This window comes from Mustela nivalis, assembly GCF_964662115.1.
Source record: "Mustela nivalis genome assembly, chromosome: 18".
Lineage (NCBI taxonomy): Eukaryota > Metazoa > Chordata > Mammalia > Carnivora > Mustelidae > Mustela > Mustela nivalis.
This window is the reverse complement of record NC_139037.1, coordinates 26,688,213-26,710,466: the sequence shown is the minus strand read 5'-3', so window position 1 is coordinate 26,710,466 and position 22,254 is coordinate 26,688,213. Positions and strand designations below refer to the sequence as shown.

At 50.9% G+C, this 22,254-nt stretch overlaps 1 protein-coding gene across 6 annotated transcripts in view; it reads left to right on the top strand.

Moving 5' to 3' along the window:
• LOC309853896 (protein NLRC5-like) overlaps positions 1–22,254 on the top strand; it is a 94,899-nt gene that overhangs the window by 1,710 nt on the left and 70,935 nt on the right. For 2 of the 6 annotated variants that reach the window (XM_082712490.1, XM_082712491.1), the window contains exon 1: positions 19,531–19,617. The exons of 1 other annotated variant lie outside the window; for it this stretch is intronic. The gene's annotated coding sequence lies outside the window, so the exon portion shown is untranslated. Of the gene's footprint in view, positions 1–19,486; positions 19,618–22,254 lie in introns of those variants that run through there. 3 more of the 6 variants (XM_082712498.1, XM_082712499.1, XM_082712492.1) reach the window with 3 other exon arrangements.

Genomic DNA, 22,254 nt, shown 5'->3' with positions numbered 1-22,254 from the left:
TCAGAAGCTTTACCGACTGAGCCACCCAGGTACCCTGAACACTGTGCAAATTTTTAAACAAATTGTATAATTGTACTTATTTTTATAGAGATTTTTAAAAAAAGATTTTGTTTATTTGACAGAGATCACAAGCAGGCAGAGAGGAGGAAGCAGGCTCCCCGCTGAGCAGAGAGCCTGATGTGGGGCTCGATCCCAGGACCCCGGGATCATGACCTGAGCCGAAGGCAAAGGCTTTAACTCACTGAGCCCCCCAGGTGCCCTATTTTTATAGAGATCAAGAAGAGGCTGTAAGTAAGATGGCAAGTAAAAAAGGCAGTTATAAAAGAAGTTGTATAATATGATCTCATTTAAAAAATAAATAATAATCACCTAGATATAAGGTAAAGTGTTTGAAGGGACACAGACCGAGGTGTAAACAGCAGTTGTCACTGGAGAGGGAGATGGGATCATGGGTACTGTCAAGTTTTCCTTTACTTTTCTGAATTATTTCCCGTAATGAGCGTGACTTATAATAAAGAAAACTATATAAGCAAAGAAAAAAGTTTGTAGGGAGGGGAAAAAGAGCCAGGCTGAAATAGTATGTGAGGACAGAAGAGGTGGGAAAGAATTTAGGGAGTTCAGGCTAAGAAATCAGGGGAGGCTTTCTGGAAGAAGTGTCACTGGACCTGGGAAGAGAGGCATGATAGAAGTGGACGAAGCCACGGGCTGGGTGGTAGAGCCAGTTGACTAGATTTCAGGTTCCTAGTGAGTGTTGGGTCGACAGAAGCTGAAGAATCAGTTTGGGGAGGTGGTGGGAGTGCAGAACAGAAAGCCTGGAATGTAGCCTTTGCCGGTTTCTGTGGTATAAGTACTCCCACCACTGACAATTTCAAGGTCCCACCATGATGTCACCAAATGCCAAGTTGGCAAGAGAGGCACAGTAGCCCAGCGTTATGTAGTGATTTCAGCTCCACACATACTGGATGTCAATAACCCCAAGGACATCCTCAGTAGTAAAGGAATTTGGAAGTGATATTTTGAATTAAATTTGTTTATAATATCATTTATAGCATTTAATTTCTAATAGTTGCTGTGTTTAATAACTGGCTTGGAAAACTCCTAAAAATTTAACAGTTGACTCCCACGAGTTGATCGGGGTCCCTGTCGACTCCGTGAAGCTGCCTCTGGGAGTATGATGTGCTCCGAGCCTGAGACCCCTCCACTGGAGTGGAGCTGTGACAGTGGCCAGGTCTGTGTCTACAAGCATGCATTGACCAGCAGCAAGAATTTCAGCCCCTCTCTTGGTCCTTGGTTGCTAATAGGAGGCCACGGGCTCCTCATGTCCTTCTAGGGAAGGGGAAGGTCCCTCCTTGCAGCCGAGGTAAGGCCTTCCTGCCCCAGCTCGCTGACCCTTTGTCCGGCCTCTCTTTTGAACCTAGAGGCCACCAGCTCTGTCCCTGGGAGGGGCCATTCCAACCATCCCCTATCTCCCAGGCTGGGACTCTTTGCATGAGAGTGAAGGGGCTGGGCCACAGCTGCTTCCAATCCATGCTGGGGTATAGGTCCTGCACCCCAAATCCTCGGTCACAGAGTCCCCCACACTGGGGCAAATGATGAAGTCAGTCCTCGCTCTTGCCTCAGCATCACCAGCCTAAAGCCTACATACGCCTTCCCCTCTTCATGGTCAACACTGACTCTCAGGAAGGGAATTTGTTAGCAAGTTCTTATTATCGTGTAGTTGACTAATATGGCAAAGTCAGTGGGAAACCCTTATTAGAATGGGGAGTTGGTGTTTCGTGGGGACAGAGTTTCAGTTCCAGTTAGTTATTTTGGAATTTTAAAAATGATTTAATTAATATTTTAAAAACCCACCGTGTGGATGGCAGTGTGTCAGAGGGACCCAGATGCCAACTGAAAGAGATCCCCGTGGCCAAAGACGGAGCCATTTTAGCAACAACAACCAAAAATAAAGTAGTGTTGGATTACAACCCAAAGTATGAAATAAGTACCCGTGAGTCCACACAGATGTAAATAAGTGATTGACTAAATTAGTGAATGAGGGAGAAGAGAGAACTCTTCCCATGTGGAAGAATTCCAAATAAAGTAGGCAGATGCTCTGCCCTAAAGGAGGGGAACTGTCTTAGTGACTTTCTTCACCTTGTATAGTATAGAAAGTACGAGAGTCACTTTACGGTAGAGAAATGCACTTTCCACGTGTACTAGAAAGTGCCTCGGCCAGGTGGTTAGGGTCAAGGTCAGCAGCCAGGGCACAAGTCCTGTCCATCAAACACACCCCTCAAAGGGAGGAAAGGACACCCTAGCTGGTGATGTCCTGACAACCCCTTCCTCATGAGGAGACCAGCAGACAGGTCCCAGCAGATGGACATCCTGTCATATACCTGGCCAGTGCTCCCCCAAACCGTCAAGATCTTCAAAAGGAGTGTCCGAGGAACTGTAACTGTCCACAGGTGCCTAATAAGATATGACAAGCAAATGCCATATGATATTCGGGATGGGACCCTGGAACAGGAAAAGGACACGAGCTGAAAGCTAAGGACACCTGGACAGCTATGGCTTTAGTTCATAATTCATTGTATCATTAATTGTAACAAAGTTATCTTACTAATAATGCAAGGTGATAATATGAGGGGCAAGCAGGTGCCATAGGGGAACTCTCTATACTGTTGCTTAATTTTGCATTAAATCTAAAACTGTTCTGCAACAGTAAAGTCTAGGGATGCCTGGGGGTCCTCAGTTGGTTGAGCATCTGCCTTTGGCTCAGGTCATGATCCTGGGGTCCCGGGATCAAGTCCCACTTGGGTTCCCTGCTCAGCAGAGAGTCTGCTTGTCCCTCTGGCTCTCCTCCTGGCTTGGGCTCTTTCTTGCTCACTCACTCACTCTCTCTCAAATAAATAAATAAAATCTTTATAGAAAATTAAGTTAAAAAGTAAAGTCTGTTAAAAAAAGATCAACACAGGCTTTGCATCCCCTCCATGGGGAGACCTGGTTCTGTAGGTTAGCATGACGAAGTGGAAAGGGCAGGTCAGGTGACCGCGGGCCCCTCCCTGCCCCGGGGTGCCCCTTCCCCAGGAGCCACACCAGGGTGAGGGGCACGGGAGCTGCCATCCTCTGAGTGTCCTTGGTCTCTGCATGTTTCTCAGATTCTGGACATCAAGGAACAAAGGGACAGCGTGGCCCACTGGCTGGCCTACCAGCCCCAAAGCCCAACTCTGAGTTCGAATGCTGATTTTATATCCTCATGTGCCCTGGAGCACGTTAACTTCTCTCTGCTTCATTTTGTAACCGGTGAAGCAGGAGCGATCGAGGACCTTGGTGGGGTGGGTTCGCAGAGCGAACGAGATGGGAAATGAACCAAGAGTCCATGAAGGACGAGAGCCGAACACAACGTGGTCTAGCCATACGGTGGGGTGCCGTCCAGCCACATAACGGAAGCAGGCCCAGGATGCCTGCCATGACAGGAACCAAGAAAGCATCATGCGACCTGGGAAAAGCTAGGCACAAAAGTCATTGTATTATAGGATTCCATGTAAGCCGAATGTCCAGAGTAGGCAAAACCATAGAAAGAGAAAGCAGATCTATGGTGGCAGGGTCAGTGGGGGTGGGAGGGCGGAAGGAAGCATGCCTCATGGGTATGAGGCAAATGTTCTGGAATATGAGGATTATCCCACGTTGCCAATGTACTGAATGTTGCTGAACGGAACACTTTAAAATAATAAATCTTAAGGTATGGGTATTTTACTGCAACCAAAAAAAGGAAGAAAAAGGGTCAAATGAGATCATGCAAAAAGCCTATGGCCCAAAAATATAGCTGACGTGATGATGTTGGTTATGGTGGCGACAATGACATTTTAAAAGTCTAAGATGCAGGGAGAGGCATTTCTGGGTTTCGTTTGGTTTTGCTTTTTAATCTCAATCCCATGACCTCTCCTGCTCCTGGGCCAGGCCCCTGGCACCCGCTCCACGGGCGGAGGGACAGAGCTCCCTCTCCTTGGCAGGCACGGCCACTGACCACCAGTACCGCAGCCAGGGGCACCCACAGTCGCTGCCCTGCAAGGCCTCAGGAACAGAAACTGTAGCCACGAGGACCACAGCCTGCCCAGGAGCCCTCATCCCTGCCCTCACCAATTCTTAGGAAATGGAGCCCATTAATAAGGCTCCCCCAGCCAGATGGGGATATTGAGAGGTGTGGCCAAACCAGTGCCCTCCAACCCCTGCCCCGGCGAGGCCAGTGGGCACACACCAGGTTAGCTGAGGGGAGCCTCGCCAATGGCTGGGTATGAACCCCGGAGGACTGCGTGCCTGGGGTGGGGTGGGGAGGGAATGGGCCAAGTGGGCTGTGCCTTGGGAATCAGTGAGGCCCACCCCACTGTGAACGGGAGCACAGCATGGGGCTGGTGTGGGACCTCCCCAAGAGGTTCTGCCTCTGGGGACAGCATCGGGCCACCTCCTTACAGCCCTGGCTTCCTGCACAGGAGCTCTGAGGAAGAGGAACTGACCATTTGGTCTTTGGCCAAGGGGAATTCTTGACTCCAGCTGTGGGTAAAATTATGTTGTAATGTTTTCTTATTTATTTGACAGAGATCACAAGTAGGCAGAGGCAGGCAGAGTGAGAAGGAGAAGCAGGCTCCCTGCTGAGCAGAGAGCCTGATGCAGGGCTTGATCCCTGGACCCCGGTTTCATGACCTGATCCAAAGTCAGAGGCTTTAACCCACGGGCCACCCAGGCGCCCCTGTATGTTATATTGTTTTTAAAAATAACACATTCATGTGACTCAAGTTCAAAAGCCACAGGGGTCACCTATTTTTTCTCCCAGACACCCGACTCCGCCCAGAGGCAGCCCATCCTTCCAGCAACTCAGGTACTGCCCCAGAGGTACTGAGAGCAAATCAAGCGAAAGCCTGTGTCTAGGACGCTATGGGGTCCACCCCCTTAATCTCCTTGAATGCAAAGGACAGCAATCGACACTTTCCCATTTTACAGATGAGAGAACTGAGACTCAGAGAGAGCCAGTGACTAATCCGTGGTGACACAGTGAGCGAGTTAGGGGGCGGCTAGGTCCCCTCCCTGACTCCCAGTGCTTGCCCTCTCTGTCCCAGATATGGGTCTGGGCCTTGTGTGTAAATCCTGGCTTTAAAGGCCACCAGCTGTGTCATCTAGAAAAGCTCGCTACACCTCTCTGAGCTCAGAGTCCTACCTGGGGGTTGGAGACAACAGATGGTGACTGCTTACAGAGTGTGAGGACAGAACAAGGCATGTGAAGAGCTCGGCAGAGCACCTGCTGTTTCCTACTCCATTCAGTGAACATTTGTGGGCCTACTGTGTGCCACACACCTACTGTGTGTGGATGGGCTGGCTGATTCTGGCTCAAGTTGCTCACGATCTAGCAGACCCATAAGAGAGCTAGGGAACAGCCGCTACTATTACTCAGCAAATATTCACACGGCCTTCTGGCTCTGGCCATAATGACGAGACCACACCAGCAGAAGCCTGAGATAGCGTCTGCATCTCCCACTAGAACACAGGACCGTGAGAGGAAGAGCCAGCGGCCGTCTTGTTCTCCCGCCTCTGCGTCCCTGCCCTTGACTGTTTATTGCGTAGATGCTCAATAAATACTCATTGAGTAAATGGGGGTATGTGTCCGGGGACAGGCACAGTGAGGATCCGTCGGGGAGGGAAGGGCAAGGACAGGTGTTCAAGGAAGGAGTCCTATAGCAGGCAGGGCGGCAACCAGCCATAAAGGCCAAGACCTTGGCACAGGGAGCCAAGGTCATTATCGGCCTGATTCCCTTTACTAGCTTAGAATGTGAGGCAGGTCTGCCCTTCACTCTCTGTGTGTCCCCCGGGCCTCCTGTCCCCTGGACCCAGGCTCCCCAGACCTCCCAACACACACCAGTGAGGTGAAGGTGGGTGCTGGCTTCTCCTGTCCTGTGTTCACTGGTCTGTAGGGCTCCTGGGGGCCACTGTGATGGTCTGCATACAGCATATAGCATGGCCATGGCAGGCACTCCCTCAGACTTGCTCCCCTGCCATCTGGAAGCAAGGACAGAGGAGCCCAGGTGCAGGAGTGGTCCAGACACCCAGAAAATTCTGATTCTAGGCAGCTGTCACAGGAAGGAAAACTTCAAGGGTGCCAGCCAGGGGATCTGAAGTTACGTTCCTTCATCCTGCCTCCTGAAACAGGCTGCCAGTGCATGGACAGGGTTTGGGAACCTCCAAGGAGGGCAGAAGTGCTGGAGAGAGGGCGGGTCAATGTCCCAAGACCTGAACGCCCAGGTTGGGGGTGACAGGCAAGCCTGGCTGGGGAGGCCCTTTCAGCCAGCCACTCTTCCCTCGCTAGGCCTCAACCTTTTGCTCAATACAATAAGGGCATAGGGGGCTAAATGCAATGACCTCTGATTGAGGATACCAGGGGTCGAGACCCAGGACTGTAGACTCTGTTCGTATTTGGGGGAAGGAGGTACCCCAGGAGGGGCTGGTGAGGCTGGGCTTAGCATGGCCTGGTTCCGTTTGACTGGGATCACGGGACTCCTGTAGGTTAGGATCAAGAAGCCAGCTTCGGACTGGGATCTCTGGCCAAGGTCAGGGGTCACCCTCTCTGTGTCCCCCGCACATAGCCATCTGACTTACACCAGCGTGCAACCCAGTCCCACATTTCATCTTGAAGAAGCTGAGGTGGGAATGGCTGTAGGGGCCTGGGCCTGAACCTGTAGCCCCTCACCGCTGCCCTCCATCCTAGTGAACCAGGAGACCATCCAGGTAGCCCAAACAGCCCTCCAGTGAGCTGGCTATGCAGATATCAAGGGTGAGAGGCCGTGATAATCATAATCTTGACCAAGTCAAATGTGGTCTGTTCAAGTAAGTCGGGCCTGGGGTGTGAACAGACTGGACATTGGGGTCGTGGGGAGTAGCCTGATACTTGCCCCAGCCCAAAGAGAGAACCCAGGCCTTCCCTCCTGACTTGGTTCCTGGGGCCAGAAGCCTGATACCCCTTTACAGATCGTGTCTCAGTTTATCTCTGTCACATCCCACCACTCGCCCCGCTCACCAAAAAAGGAGGAAGCAACTCAAAGAAGTCAGGTAGTTTGGAGGTCACTCGGACACAGACAGCAGCTGGCTCAGGCTGGGTCCATGTCTGCGTGTTTGTCTGAGCCCCAAAGGATGGGGAAGACACTGTTCAGAAACATTATCTCTGTCCTAAAACCGACCTCCTCCATTTCCTCCGCTTCCCTGCAGTTAAGCTCCCCACAAGAGGATCCGGCTTTACCCAGATAATCTGATGATGGAGTCCCTGTAAACGTCTTGCAGCCACTAGGGGGTGCTGGTGATGCTGGAATGCCCCTTTACCTTTCTCAAGAAAGGCACCAGCCCACTGGGGCTTAGAGTGAGGGTATCCTAAATCCAGCCCCTCCTTCCCTGTGGGATCTTGGTCTTCAGTTTCCCCTTCTGTAAAATGGGGATAAAGCCATCCTAGACCTGTGTCACAGAAGGTCACAGGTGGCAAATGTACCTATAGAAGTTCAAGGAAATATTATCCTTAATGAATCATCAACTCAATAAAGCCAGATTGCCATAGAATAAATTTCATTAATATATAACTGTTATCCAAAACAGACATGGGTAGAGTAGAGTTAATACATGTTTGGCTATGATTGACATTAGGTGCGGCTGGATAATGGGGACCATGAGAATTCTTTGTATCACTCTCTCAAGAAGGAACAGACAGAGAGGGAAGACAGCAAGTATGTCTGGACCGGGGCTTCTGGGCACAATGCAGCACAGTGGCTTAAAATGCAGGATTTAGGGGTTGCCTGAGTGGCTCAGTCAGTCAAGTGTCTGCCTTTGGCTCTGGTCATGATCCTGGGATCCTGGGATTGAGTCCCACATCAGGCTCCCTGCTCAGTAGGGAGTCAGCTTCTGCCCCCTCCCTCTGCCTGTCACTCCCCCTACTTGTGCTCTCTCTGTGTGTTAAATAATAAATAAAATTTTTTTAAAAAAATTACAGGATGGGGGCGCCTGGGTGGCTCAGTGGGTTAAAGCCTCTGTCTTCGGCTCAGGTCATGATCTCAGGGTCCTGAGATCAAGCCCCGCATCAGGCTCTCTGCATGGCAGGGAGCCTGCTTCCTCTCTGCCTCCTCCTCTCTCTCTGCCTGCCTCTCTGCCTACTTGTGATCTCTCTCTGTCAAATAAATAAATAAAGTCTTTAAAAAAATATACAAGATGGGGCTGGAACAGACTCAGGATCAAATCCCAGTTCTAAGGAGGCCACATAAGCTCTTTGAGCCATTTCCATCTGTGTTCAGTGGGTGCAACAGTAATAGGCACCTCGTGGGGGTGGTGAAGATCAGAGAGGGAAATGCATCCAGTGACTGGAACCCAGTAGATGCCTGGTGCATGAGAGCTAATTCCTTGTGTTGTGTTCCATGGGCTGAAGTCAGGCTGGTGGTGCAGGCCCGGGTGCGTCAAGAGGTGCAGGAGTCTGAATGTGTCCCGGTGGCCTCCTGCCTCCCTGCCTCCAGTGTCTGCCATCTGGTCTTTGCTTCCCCGGGGACCTCTTCAAGACTCCATCAGCCTCCTTGTGCCCACCCCAGAGACCCAGGACCTGACCCCTCAGCTGCATGGGTTTTATGTCCTGCACTCCCAATCCTGCTCTTTTCTCAGAAGCCCCCCCATAGCCAACAGCAGTGACAGCCATTATAACAGCTACCACTGAGTCCTTCTGGGTGGGAGGCCCTGAGCTGGATACTATATGCGTTGTTCCATTCGGTGCTCCTAACAATCCTATGAACAAAACATTTTTATGCTTATCATTTACAAGCCCGGAAACTGTTAGTAAGTTCCAGAGCTGGGTCTGAGCCCAACCATGATGTCCCCAAAGATATGCCCCATGTCTGGATGGGTATTACGTGGGCCATATGGCCTAGGGGGAAGGAGGGGCTGAAATTCCCCCCCCCCCCCAGGCTTAGAGGGCCCCCAGCAAGAGGATGTGCCTTTCAGTTACTCGTAGTTCCAAAATTGACCTTTGGTCAACTCCCTGAAGGTCATAGGCTCTTTGGAGGTCGTGGGCCCTGCCTGCTCTGCCAGGGCCAGTGGTGTCCATACTCCACTTCCCAATGTGAGATTCCACTAAGAATCCATGACTCCCCACTTTCAACAGAACTTTGCCCTTTCTGCCTAAGCCCTGCCTCCCTCAGCTTTCTGGTCAACCTACTTCCCTATCCACAATAATGACGTCTTTCCTCTTCCCTACCATCCTGAAAGTTCCAACTGCCCCCTCCTGTCTATCTTCTAGCTCTTTCCACACAGATAGCCTTGCCCCTACTTCCCAGATTGCTGGGCAGTGTGGCCAACGACTCTCCCTCATCTTCCTGTTCCCCATACCACCGGCTCACTCATTTCCCGCTATTCTCCTGTTCTAACAGAGGATGGTTCTTCCCTTCTGAACCGCAGACCGCCCCCTTCCAGCCTGTGCATTCAGCTCAGGCACGTCTCTCTTCTTCCAGGTATGCAGCTCAGAATCCTAGGCTTGCCCTTGACCTGCTCTTCTCCCTCAGGCCCATCACTGAGTCCTCTGTCTCCATCTCCACCCTAGGCCAGGCTACCATGCTCTTTCATGGAGACTAGATCTACAGCTTCCTGCACCCTGAAATCGCCTGCAATCTCTCACCCACAAGAGTAGAGCAGCCTCAAGAAGCAAAACTGACCACTCACTGGCCTGCCAAAAACTCATCAAGGATAAAGAGAGTCTTAGGACACAGGAAAAATCATCTGACATGGGCTCCAGGTTCCTGCGTTATCTGACCTCAGTCTACCTCTCAACCTAGTTGTTTTGGACCTAGCATAATTGTTCAGTTCTGGATCATGTTCCATTTGCTCTGGAAAATTCTCAGTCACTGTCTTTCCCATTACTGCCACTCCCCTGTCTTATCCACTCTTTTTTTAAAAATAGATTTTATTTATTTATTTGACAGAGATCACAAGTAGGCAGGCGGGGGTGGGGAGCAGGCTCCCCACTGAGCAAAGAGCCTGATGTGGGGCTCGATCCTAGGACCCTGAGATCATGACCTGAGCCGAAGGCAGAGGCTCAACCCACTGAGCCACCCAGGTGCCCCTGTCTTATCCATTCGTAACTTCCTTAATTTCCATTAGACTTATGTTGGACCCTCTCATTCCACCTTACATGTCTTAGCTGCTCGGCATACTTAGTTGCTTTCCACAGTGTTATGAGCTCTATACTAAGTTCTGGATCATTTCCATAGCTACCTCTTTCTTTCTTTCTTTCTTTTTTTTAAAAGATTTTATTTATTTATTTGACAGACAGAGATCACAGGTAGGCAGAGAGGCAGGCGAGTTGGGGAGTAGGTGGGAAGCAGGCTCCCCACTGAGCAGAGAGCCCAATGCGGGGCTTTATCCCAGGACCCAGGGACCACAACCCAAGCCGAAGGCAGAGGTTTTAATCCAGTGAGCCACCCAGGCGCCCCATGTACCTACCTCTTTCAATGCTCCCATTCTTTTTATACCTATGTCTAATTCATTTACTTATTCATGGAGCTTTTCATTTTAATATCAATAATTTTTTATTTCTGGAAATTCTATTGAGTTCATTTTCCAAGCTAACTCCTCTTCTTCTCTCTCTTTTTTTTTAACCCCTGGAGTCCTGTGGTTTCATTATGGCTTTATTTCCCTAATCAGTGAAAAATTAGTTCCTTTGTGCTTTCTTCCAGGTGGTTCTATCCTGTCAGATCCTTGGAAGATTTCATCCTCTAATTGGGTGTGTTTTGCCAGCTCTCTCTTGTGGGAGATGGTTTCCTTGTATGGCTTTTGAGTTTCAGTTTCAGTTTCATTTTCCTTACAAGCTCATCTTTCCTGGAATTTGGTTGTCCCATGGACAGACTGCTCTCTGAATTGCCTACATTTCCTTAGAGGACGGTTTTGTGCCGACTCCCGCCAGGAACCCCGGAGTTTACATTATTCATTAGTCTGGATGTTTTTCTGGGCTCCTTCCTCAGCTCAGGAAGTCCCCCAGCATGCTGGCTGTATAAATACATTCTTTATCACTTCATGTGCATGAGCTAGAGTTTTCCATTTATATCCACACCCAGCCCCACTCCAATGTTCCCCATGGCTGCCTCATTCACTTTCCTTTTCACAGATAGGAGACGTCTTCATCCCACCTTCTCATCTTCCCTCTTTCCCTCTAAAGGTGTTAAAACCCCAGGCCAGTGTGGTTCGAACCCACATCCTCATCCTTATCTCTCTGGGATACTTTATGTATGGTTTTAGCAATCAGTTCTTTGCATCTCCAGTCCCTGGGACTATCCCTTTCTTTCTTCTGAGCTCAGCTATGTATTAAATAAAACCTTTGGTTGTAAGGTAGCCATTGGTTCAATTGATTTTTGAGGAGAGGTGTCCTGGAGCCCAGCCCAGCAGTCCACAAACTGGAGGTCCTGGGGCCCTGCCCAGGCCACCTCAGGTCTCATCCCCAGTTCCATCACCCGCATTAGCCATGCTCCCTCCACAGGGCCTTTGCACTTGCTGTTGCCTCTGTCCTGAATGCTTTCTATCTCCCTTCCCCCATCTGATCCCTCCTCATCCTCAGGGAATGCCCCTACCACAGACACACGTAGGTCAGATTCCCTCTTGAGGGTCCTCAAACCACAGCCTGTTGCATTTCTCCAATAAAATACTGCTCAGGTGCCATTTTCCGTTTAGTTCTGGGGTTATCTGATGAATGTTGGGCTTCCTGAAGGTAGAGACCATGTCCATTTGGCTCTCTGCTGCAGCCCACCTTCTCACCCAGGGCTGAAGCTGAGTCCGTGTTCCAGGAATGTTCTTGACTAAAAGCAACAGACTCTCTTGGAAGGTCCCCAGACAGCAGGTCCTGTTCTGAGCTCTATATGTGGATTATCTCATTTTCCCTCGCAACAACCCTGTGAGTTAGCTACTATTATTATCCGTATTTTCCAGAAGATGAGGCACGGAAGGCTAAGCAAAGGCATCCTTCTCACACACACCCTGAGAGGCAGGCAGGGAAAAAGATTGCTTCACTACCACCAACAGGAAAGCCAAGGGCCAAAGAGGGCAAAGGTCATCACTGGCAAATTAGTGATGGAGTGGGGCCTTGGATTCAAGCCATGGGGCCCTAGCTCCGGTCTTAGGCAGCTTCTTCTTTTCCCAGCCCTGCACAAGTGACCAGAGCTGTCAGTTTCATTCTTCCCATCTCCAGGGGAAGTACCACAGCTAGTCTCACGGGGCCCTGTCCTGGCCATGGAACCTTTTATGTCTCCCACAGCTTTTCCTTGGTTTCCCCACCAACCAGCCCCAAGTCACTGTCCACTCCTGCTGTAGGCCGCCCAAGGTTGCTTGTCAGGACTAGGTATGGGCAGTTCTTCCGTGATGGTATAATTCCTCCCCCCACACCCAAGCAGGTGACTCTTGGTGTCTTACTTTTGAAGAGGTGAGATGGGTATGGGGGAAGGTGGGGAAAAAGGGGCCCCGGCCCACAGAGGCGTCTCTGAAACTTCCAAACTCTTGTCCCCAATTCTTCTCACCACCCCTGCTATGACTGGCTATTTCTCCAACATCTTCCTAATAATCGAAATCTCGAGTTATAGAGGGGTACATAGGGAGGTGTGGACAGTTTTAGTAATATTTCATTCTTAGGCTCAGGGGTAGGACAGGGGATTTGGTACACAGAGCCACACACCTGTCCCTATCCATGAGGGCCGTGTGAATTTCCACATTCAGAATTTTGCAGATTTTGGAAAGGTGGGACAGCACGCATGCGCACTGGGGATATTGCTGGATGCCCCTGTGGGATGGGGGTAGCACCCCAATAGTCCAGCACTCTGATAGTTCTCCACATGTGAATATTCGCAGGAAGCGAGGTAAATACAGTAAATGGCCTCTTGTCCAAATGGCTGTTTTGACTGACGAGCTTAAGGAGAATAGTTTTCAGAGGTGGTTTGCTTCTGTTGTTGTGGATAAGGAATCATGGGTAAGGAGTATGTGTGTCCTCAGTATTTCTTAAAGCACGAAAACTAAAGACAAAGGGAACGCAGGCCCATCGTGGAAAATAAAGTATTTTTCAAAAGACCCCACAGTCATTCCTAGTCATGGTCGCTTTGTCATAACGGAAAGATTAATGCTGGTGCATTGCTAGGAACCAGACTCCAGACTTTTCCCACTGATATTGCCTTTCTGTCCCAGGATCCGATCCTGGCTAGCACACTGCAAGTTGCCTTTCAAAAGTCTCTTAAAATTTTGTATTATTTTATTCATCTCTCTTTGGTTGTTGGGGAATCCGAAAAGTTCAGAGTCCTCGAACACCTGTCAACTCTCTGTCCCAGCACGTCCTGTTTAAACCATCGGCCACCAATTTTTCTAGGCGTCCTCTCCTGTTTCTGGCTCCCAAAGACTTCCCTTCTTGCTTTTGAGTCTGACTGTGACATAAAAGCTTTTTAGCAATCTGTGAACCAAGACTTTTACGGGCGGGCGGGAAAGCTTCCAGAAGGCAGATTTAACAGGATCTCGAGGGGCAGGGAGAGAGCTGTTGGAAACTGTCCTGGCTGGGGTTGGGGGTGGGGAGAGACAGATGGGACAACAGTAATGGTACCTGAGGGGGCAGGAAGGGGAGGGGGACTCCCACTGTGGCTGAGGGGAGGGGTTGTTTTAGGGTGTAAAGGGGTTGAGACTCAGGTGAAGAGGCAGATTGAGATCATCCCTTAGAGTCTTAAAAGGCCAAGAGGAAGCAGCAGAAACCACAAAGGCTTGGGGTTGGTGGGGAGGAGATGACATGAGGGAGCTGGTACGGGCTGTCTGGACTAAGGAGGCATGACACCAAGTCCCTGCTAAAATGGCAGAGAGCAGGAGCAGGCCTCCAGGATCAGCTGGGCTCACCCCTGCACTGTACAGAAGGAGCTCCAGAGGCTGGAACCGGAAGGACACTAGTTCAAGGTCATATGTCACATTCATCCCAGAGGCAAGAGTTTCTGCATCCCCAGTACTTGTATGTATGTATGTATGTATGTATGTACATCTGTATGTATTTTCTTTTTTTTTTTTTTTTTAAGATTTCATTTATTTATTTGACAGACACAGCGAGAGAGGGAACATAAGCAGGGGGAGTGGGAGAGGGAGAAGCAGGCCTCCCACTGAGCAGGGAGCTGGATGCAGATCTCCACCCTAGGACCCTGGGATCATGACCTGAGCCAAAGGCAGATACTTAACAACTGAGCCAGCGAGGGGAACCCTGTATGTATTTTCAACAATATCTATTGAATTCTTACTCTGGGCCAGGCCCAGGCCCATAGGAAGTTCCTAACTTTATGAAACTTACAGTCTAATGGGTAGAGATGCCAATAACTAACCAGCCAAACAAAAGACTGTCTAACCACCAACTGCGCCCCAAGTTATGAAGGAAATAAATGGGTCGTTGGGGAAGGTGCTAATAGAACTCATGACTCCCACTCAGGAGGTTATTTGAAAGTTATCTGTGGGTCACACATGAGTATATATCAAAATCACCTGCAGGGGTGGCCAAAACAGATTCTTGGTTCTTTCCCTACCCCCAAACTTCAGATTCAGTGGGGACAGGGCTGGGAATCTGCATTTCTAACAAGTTCCCTCTCTGCACTGATGCTGCTGGCTAAGGGTCTACACTTGGAGTAGTGCCCAACTAGTGGTCTCCAGAGAGTAAAAATGCAGGTAAATCCCCCCACCAGCAGATGAAGCCTCACCCTGCTTTGATGCTGGTTTCATCTGGGAGGCATGAACCCATTGTCATGGGGCAAGGTCCTGGGGCACGTTGTTTTCTGACCACCAGGAAGAAGTTGCTAGGAGGGAGGAAAAGTGAGAATCTGGGACAGGAAGGGCCCATGTAGCCCCCAAAGCACAGAAGCTGGGAAACCACTAACTTGATCTTTCAGCAGAGTGAGGCCTGACCCCATGATTCCCGGGGTCCGTGGTTGCCCATACTCTCCAGCCACTCAGTATAGGGAGTCCAGGGTCCCGAGAGGACCCCCGTGAATTGGCTCACTTCCCCCCAGGATGCCATCACTTCCAGCCAGGCCCTCTATTCCAAAAGGAAGCTCTTTCTAAGCCTCTGGGATTCCCCGTATGTGCTGCTGAGAGAGGAGGGGGTGGTGGACTCCTCAGATCTCTTCCTGGTCCCTCTGGTGTCAGACACAGACATTGGTGGGGAGATAGTATTCCTTCCTTCCAGGACTTATGGCCTGATTGCTGGGGAGACAGGACCCTTACCTAGACTTTTTTTTTATTTTATTTTTAATTTTTTTTTAAATTTTATATAAACATATATTTTTATCCCCAGGGGTACAGGTCTGTGAATCACCAGGTTTACACACTTCACAGCACTCACCAAAGCACATACCCTCCCCAATGTCCATAATCCCACCCCCTTCTCCCAACCTCCCTTCTCCCAGCAACCCTCAGTTTGTTTTGTGAGATTAAGAGTCTAAGTAAGCTCTACAGCCAACATGGGACTTGCACTCAGGGCTCCGAGTCACATGCTCTACGGACTAAGCCAGCCAGGCAACCCGTTCTATGGAGACACTTCTAAATAGGAGGAAGAATCAGCATGAAGGGCATCAGGAGGGCGTGTCAGGAGGAAGGGACTGTCTGAGCAAGGGCAGCTGGGATGGTAGATGTCCAGAGAGGGGTCAAGGGGGCTCTTTTGAAGGGTTATAAATATTAGACAGAGGCACTTAGAATTATGCCTAGAGTTTATTTTTTCGGGGAGAAGGGCAACAGAGGGCCACATTCTCCTTTCTTTTTGATTTCACAATTAAACTGAAGACTATTTCTAACTTTTTTTTTTAAGATTTTATTTATTTGACAGAGAGATCACAAGTAGGCAGAGAGGCAGGCAGAGAGAGGGGAAGCAGGCTCCCTGCTGAGCAGAGAGCCCGATAGGGGGCTCGATCTCAGGACCCTGAGATCATGACCTGGGCTGAAGACAGAGGCTTAACCCACTGAGTCACTCAGCACCCTATTTCCAACCTGAGGTAGGAAATGGTCTTGGGTAGATGGGAAGAGACAAGCTCTCTAGTTCCTTCTGCCTTACAGAGCAGACAGGAGGCCCTGCAGGAAATCGGGCAACAGGACAGAAGGCAGTAAGACTGAACAACCCTTCCCTTGTCTCTTCCTGTGACCTATCCCTCTCCCTATGTGTCTGCCGGGAGGCCCTTAGGTTTCCGGTGGTATGGATGAAGGGGGTTGAGAGATGCAAGAAAGCAGTGGACGACTGGCCGCTCCCCAGGCCTTGATTTCCCCTCTGTGGAATGGGATGAGAGTCGGAGCTCACTCCAGGGCCTAGGAGGGACCACTCAGGAGCGGTTCCCCCTGATGTGGGGAGCAGGACAAGAGGTGCCGGATGGGATGTACTTTATCATGGGCATAGAGATGAGTGCCGGCCGGACTTTAGGGCCCTCTGCCCCATGGGTCACTTGTGTGCCCAGGGAGCACTCTGCTGGGCACAGCAGCTCCGAGTCCATCCAGAGCTTCCTGTGGCCAGTGATCACCAAAGGGGTCATCCCTGAGGTCAGGTGTGGGCCGGAGGAGTGTTGGGGGACATGAGTCTGCAGGGGAGGCACTCATTCACCTTTTAAAGATTTTTTTTTTTTTTTAAATCAGAGAGAGAGAGCACAGGCAGACAGAATGGCAGGCAGAGGCAGAGGGAGAAGCAGGCTCCCTGCCAAGCAAGGAGCCCGATGTGGGACTCGATCCCAGGACGCTGGGATCGTGATCTGAGCCGAAGGCAGACGCTTAACCAACTGAGCCACCCAGGCGTCCCACTCATTCACCTTTTAGCTCTCCGCAGGCAGTGCTGCAAAGGCCTCTGACCCTCCAGCCACAGAGGATCCTGGGTCCCCTTCCTTCGAGGCCCCTGTCCCTACTGGTGGCATTGCATGCCAGTACCACGGTCAGCGTGTGGATCCCTGTTTCCGGGTTGACCCAGAGAATACCATGTCTGCTACCACACAGGATGGCTTAACCCACTTTAAGGGTACAGGTCCCCTGCTGGCAACCTGATGTGGCAGAAAGGGCCGAGGGCTGGAAGGCTAGGACCTGGTGTAAGCCCAGCCCTGAGCCTCAGTTCCTCTTCCTATAAAATGAGAGTGTTGGATTGGATGATCTCCAAATTCCCTGTTGACCCTTGCACTGTAGGATTTTCATCTATGTTTGGTGACACTAATGGGGGAATCTTAAGACAGCCTTACTGGCATGTGCAGGGGGTACTTTGGAAGGCCCCATCCAGAGCTTTCTGCTCCCTTCCTCACAGGATACAAGTTGGCCTTGCCTTTCTTTTATATATCTGCTTGCCTGTGTGGCTTTGGGAGAGGAAATGGTAGAAGCAGAAATGACCTGGTTAGGTTTCCTTGTTTTTCCCTTGGTCAACAGAGTGTCTCTCAGACCCTCTCTCCCTTCCCACCCACACAGCATTGGCTCCTTTCAGCCCCTTTGCCCACCCAAACCTGGGCATCATAGGGGCCATCTCCTCTGACCAGCTTCCTGCATGAGTTGTCACTTATCCTCGTTACATGTGCTTCCAGTGTAGGACAGGAAATATGGTGGCACCAGGGAGCTTCAGATCCCAAGGATAGCAGGGATCACAAGGGGCCCTCACAGAGGTCTGCTTTCTGGTAGAAGAGGAGGAGGGGGCCCCTAAAAGGCCAATCAGGCTTTAACATGGAAGAGACATTTCTCATAAGCAGATTTTCGGCCAAACCGCCTGCTCAGAGCAGGTTTTCCTCCTACCCTCAGGCCATAATACAAAAGATTTCTATCATCCCAGCCTTGGAAGACACCAGGCTCCACAAAGGATGCGTGGAGAAAACCCCTCTTACCACACTGGCCGAATGGGATGGGGAAAGAGGAAGACCCGAACATGTGCAAAGTCCCTGGGGCAGAAAGACACAATCATGACAGATTCAAGAAACAATGGAGGGAGACACCTGGGTGGCTCAGTCAGTGGAGCATCTGACTCTTTATTTAGGCTTGGGTCATGGGATCAAGCCCTGTGTTGCGCTCCATACTGGCGGGTGAGGCCTGCTTGTTCTATTTCTCCCTCCTCTCTCTCTCTCTCTGCCCTTCCCCTCCCAAAAAAGAAAAAAAGAAAAAGGAACTGAATGGAGGCTGCTGTAGCACTGAGAACAAAGAGTGGGGGGGGGGGGAGAGAAGAGATCAGTGCTCACATCAGGAATGTGCCCAAAGGGCCTAGCCTGGATTTTGCTGGCTCGGAGGCAAGAGAGCTGCCCCTTCACCTTTGGGACCATTTCATGGGAAGCCACCCACTTCTGAGCCCTGTTCTAGCCCCTCCAAGTGCTCTCTTGGGCTTGTTTTTTGTTTTTTAAAAGATTTTATTTATTTATTTATTTTGAAGGAAAGAAAGCATGGCAGAAGGAGAAGCAGAACCCCTCTGAGCAGGGAGCCTGGGCGGGGGGGCGGCTCGATCCCCAGCCCCTGGGTTCATGACCTGAGCCAAAGGTGGATGCTGAACTGACTGAGCCACCCAGGTACCCCTCTCTTGGGCTTGTTTCTCTTTATCCCTTGGGACCCAAAGCAAGGGTGGGACACTCACTAAGCTGACCAGGACCTCTTCTGGGGACTGGCAGGCAGGGCCTTTAGCAGGGTCAAGGTGGCCCGAGTAAAGGCCAGTAGCTGCAGAGCAGGACTTCAGTCCAGGGCTGTCTGACACTGATGTGACCGCTATCCTGCAGTGCCTTCGTACTCACATGGGACGGAAGTGAGTGGAGAGTGCAAGCCAGCCCAGGGAGGTCAGTGGAAGACCTTCCTAGCAGGCTGACTTGTCCCCAGGACAGATGTGTCCCCAGCAGAAGAAGGGGAGCTCCCTGTCCCAGGAGGGGTGCAGAAGAGCCAGGAGCTTATAGTGGAGCTTTGAGAGAATAGTTGGACCAGTCCTTGCTCAGGAGGGCTGCAGAGCCCCTCCCCGGGGAGCCTCATCTTCCTTCTGACCCACCAGCGCTCTTGGTTCCTCTCTTCCTCTTCTCTGCCTTTGTGACTGGGGCAAACTCGTTCGCCTGGCTAAGTTTGCTCATCTGTAAAATGGAGCCATGCTTGCGTCTGCATTTTAGGGTTATTTTGAGGATTAGAAACTTTCCGAGATAGTGTCCTGGCACCGGGTCAGAGAACCGAAGGCTCAGTAAGACCAATTATTGCTGTTACCCCCTTCACCCCTCCTTTCAGTCTGGAGAGCACCGCAGGACAGGAGCCGGGCCCCTGAGTTCTGTCTCCTTCTGCACAGCGATCGTCTTTCCCACCCTGTCCCCGCCTCCTTAGTGTCCCCATGGGCCGGGAGAGGGGAGCTCAGCCCAGGGTCCTCCTGGGGCACCCTGATGTCCCCCACGCGCGGCCCTCCTGCCTCCGTGTCACCTGCGGGGGCCGTGCCTGGGTCGGGGCGAACCGCATGCAGAGCGCGGGAGCCACGGTGCGCCACCGCCCGGCCCGCGCCCCCGCCGACGGCTGCACTTGGAATCCACGTGATTTCTCGGCAGCGGCCACCGGCTCCCAGCACCAGCCCGGGTGCTTTCCGCCCGCTTTCAGTTTCGTGCGCAGCGCGGCGGGGCAGGAGCGCGCCCGGTGAGTGGAGAGCGAGCCCCGGGGCTGCGGGCGAGCTGCGTGGGGAGCACCGGGCCGGGGGTGCCTGAGGGTGCTGGGCGGGGGTGGGGGGGGGGGTGCTCCGCCGGCCGCCGGCTGGGTGGCCCGGTGGCAGGCTGCAGGGACTGACGGACCGGTGGACAGATGGGGCGCCCGCTGCCCGGCGGAGTTTGGGGGCAGAGGTGGGAGCCGCAGAGGGAGGCAAGTCGGGGTCACCCGAGCTGAGGGGCGGGGTACCCGGCTGCGCTCCCCTTTCTCCCCAACCTCCCAAAGCTCCTGGAACTTTAACTCTTTTTAATTGCTTTTTAAAGAATTAGCAGGGATAGGGGCGAGATAGGTAAAAGGGATCAAGAGGTACAAACTTTGTTGGCTACACAGATCATTCCTAGAGATCTGTACCGCATCGAGCCTAGAGTTAACACGCACAAATAATAGAGGGCGGAAGAAACTTTTGGAGGTGATGGACGGGCTTATGGCATAGATGGTGGTGCTGATTTCACAGGTGCTTGCTCACCGCTAATCTCAAAAGGTTGTATACCTTAAACACGCAGGGCTTTTTGCATGTCCATCATAGCTCAGTAAAGTGCTTTACAGAAAAGAGGTGCAAACTTTCAGTTATGAAATAAGTAAGTCAGAGAGATGAGTGTACAGTAGAAGGAATCTAGGCAAGGGTATCCTAGTAGACGATAGCTGGACGTGTGTGGAGTTGTGGCCTTGCTGTTTTACACCTGAAACTAATATAACATTGTAGGCAACTCTACCTCGATAATAATTAAAAAAAAAAAAAGGGCATTTCGAAAGTCTCGCGACTCATTCTGCACAATTCACGCTTTTAATCCTAAACATGCTTTATTATTATTACTATTATTATCATCATCATCATCATCATCATTATTATTATTGACAATGAGGATAGAAGGAATGGAGTTAGTGAGGTTGAGCCTGCCAGCTTGCTGGTTTGGATGTAAGGAAGCGCCATGTAACCATCACTCAAACCCAGCGTTCCTCAGCCCACTTTCATCTCTGCCACACCTCATTTTGAAACAAATGGCCAACAGACATCATAGCATTTAACTGAAATATCTCCGAATGTACTAAAAGATAAGGAATCTTTAAAACAACAACAACAAAAAAAACCCCACGGCACCATCTGAAGACTGGAAGCAGTTGAACAGTAATTTCTTCATGTCAAGACCCCCCAGACTATACCCGATGAATGTTTTAACCTCATAATCGGGTGAAAACATGGGCGTCATTTTGTTACTTGCTTTTGGCATTTTATCCACTGAGCTACCCAGGCACCCGCTTTTGGCATTTTATGTGGTTTTCAGCCATTTTTCTCACTTGGGAAGTCAGGACCTGGGGTTTGCTGAGCCAGCCATTTAGGGAGGTCTGAGCGAGGTCCTTTGCCTTCAGCCTGGTTTGCATCCGTTTTATAAGTTGGGGGTTCTTCCATTTCCTTTTTAGAAGATTGGGGGTTTGCAGACTTTAAAAACAGTTGGGAAACCAGCACTTCCTAGCCTCCCAAACCTGGGAGTGTCCGGAGGTGGGCCATACTCACAGGCCAGTGCCTAGAGCCTCCTCCCTCCAAACTGCTTTTCCTTCTAAGAAGCAGTAAGTCCAGAAAAGCATTCGGCTTGGTCTCCCGCTGCTAAGCTGCTGATCGTGCCCACCTGCCTTGTCCCCAAAGCCCGGCACACGACTTGGCCGGTGCCTGGTATGGGAAGCAGAGGGATCATGGCCCTCAGCACCTGGTGTTTGCTGGATGACCATGTCGATTTCCTCAGGAGGTCAGTTTCTCATCTGTGAGCTGGGGGTGATAATATGTCCTTCAGAGCGCGCCTCAAGGTTGGACGAGATACGCCCCAGTTCCTGGTCCACCTCAGTGCGTGGAGAGCAGTGGGTCCTCCGTGAGGGCAGACCCGCAGAAGGGAAAGTGCTCTGGAAGAGTTTTCACAGGTTGCCTAGCTTTGCGCCTCCGACTGGACGTTTGCAGGGCTGGGTCAGTCTCTCTGTTCCTCCAGCACACATGCCCACTGCGCCCGCAAAGGAAAATTTTGCAGAACTTCTTGGGGTGTCTTTTCCCAGCTGTGATGAATTGAGCTGTGTCCTGGAGAAAGATATGTTGAAGTCCTTACCCTCCGTATCTCTGAGTTGTGACTTGATTTGGAAACAGGGTAGTAGCAGATGTCATGAGTTAAGCTGAAGTCATACCAGAGTTAACTGGGTCCTTAATTCAGTGTGACTGGTGTCCCTATAAAGAGAGGAGGTCAGCTTATGAAGATGCACACATGCCATGAAATGACAGCCAGGTGACAACAGAGACAGAGACCAGAATTGATGCCTCTATAAGGCTGGACACCCCAAGAATTGCCAGCAGAAACCAGAAAAGCCAAGGAAGGCTCCTCCCCCTGAGGGTGCTTTGTTACAACTGTAACCAAGCTAGGAAGCTAATTCACCAGCCCAGAACCTAGCTTCTGCTTTCCAGAGCTGCATTAAGGCTCAAGCAAATTAACACAAGTGCCAATACTTTGTAAAAACTTTTTATCAGTGTTCTGAGGACATAAACTACTGGGGTCCTTTGCCAAATCTATTTTTTGAGCATTGGCTAGTAGCCCC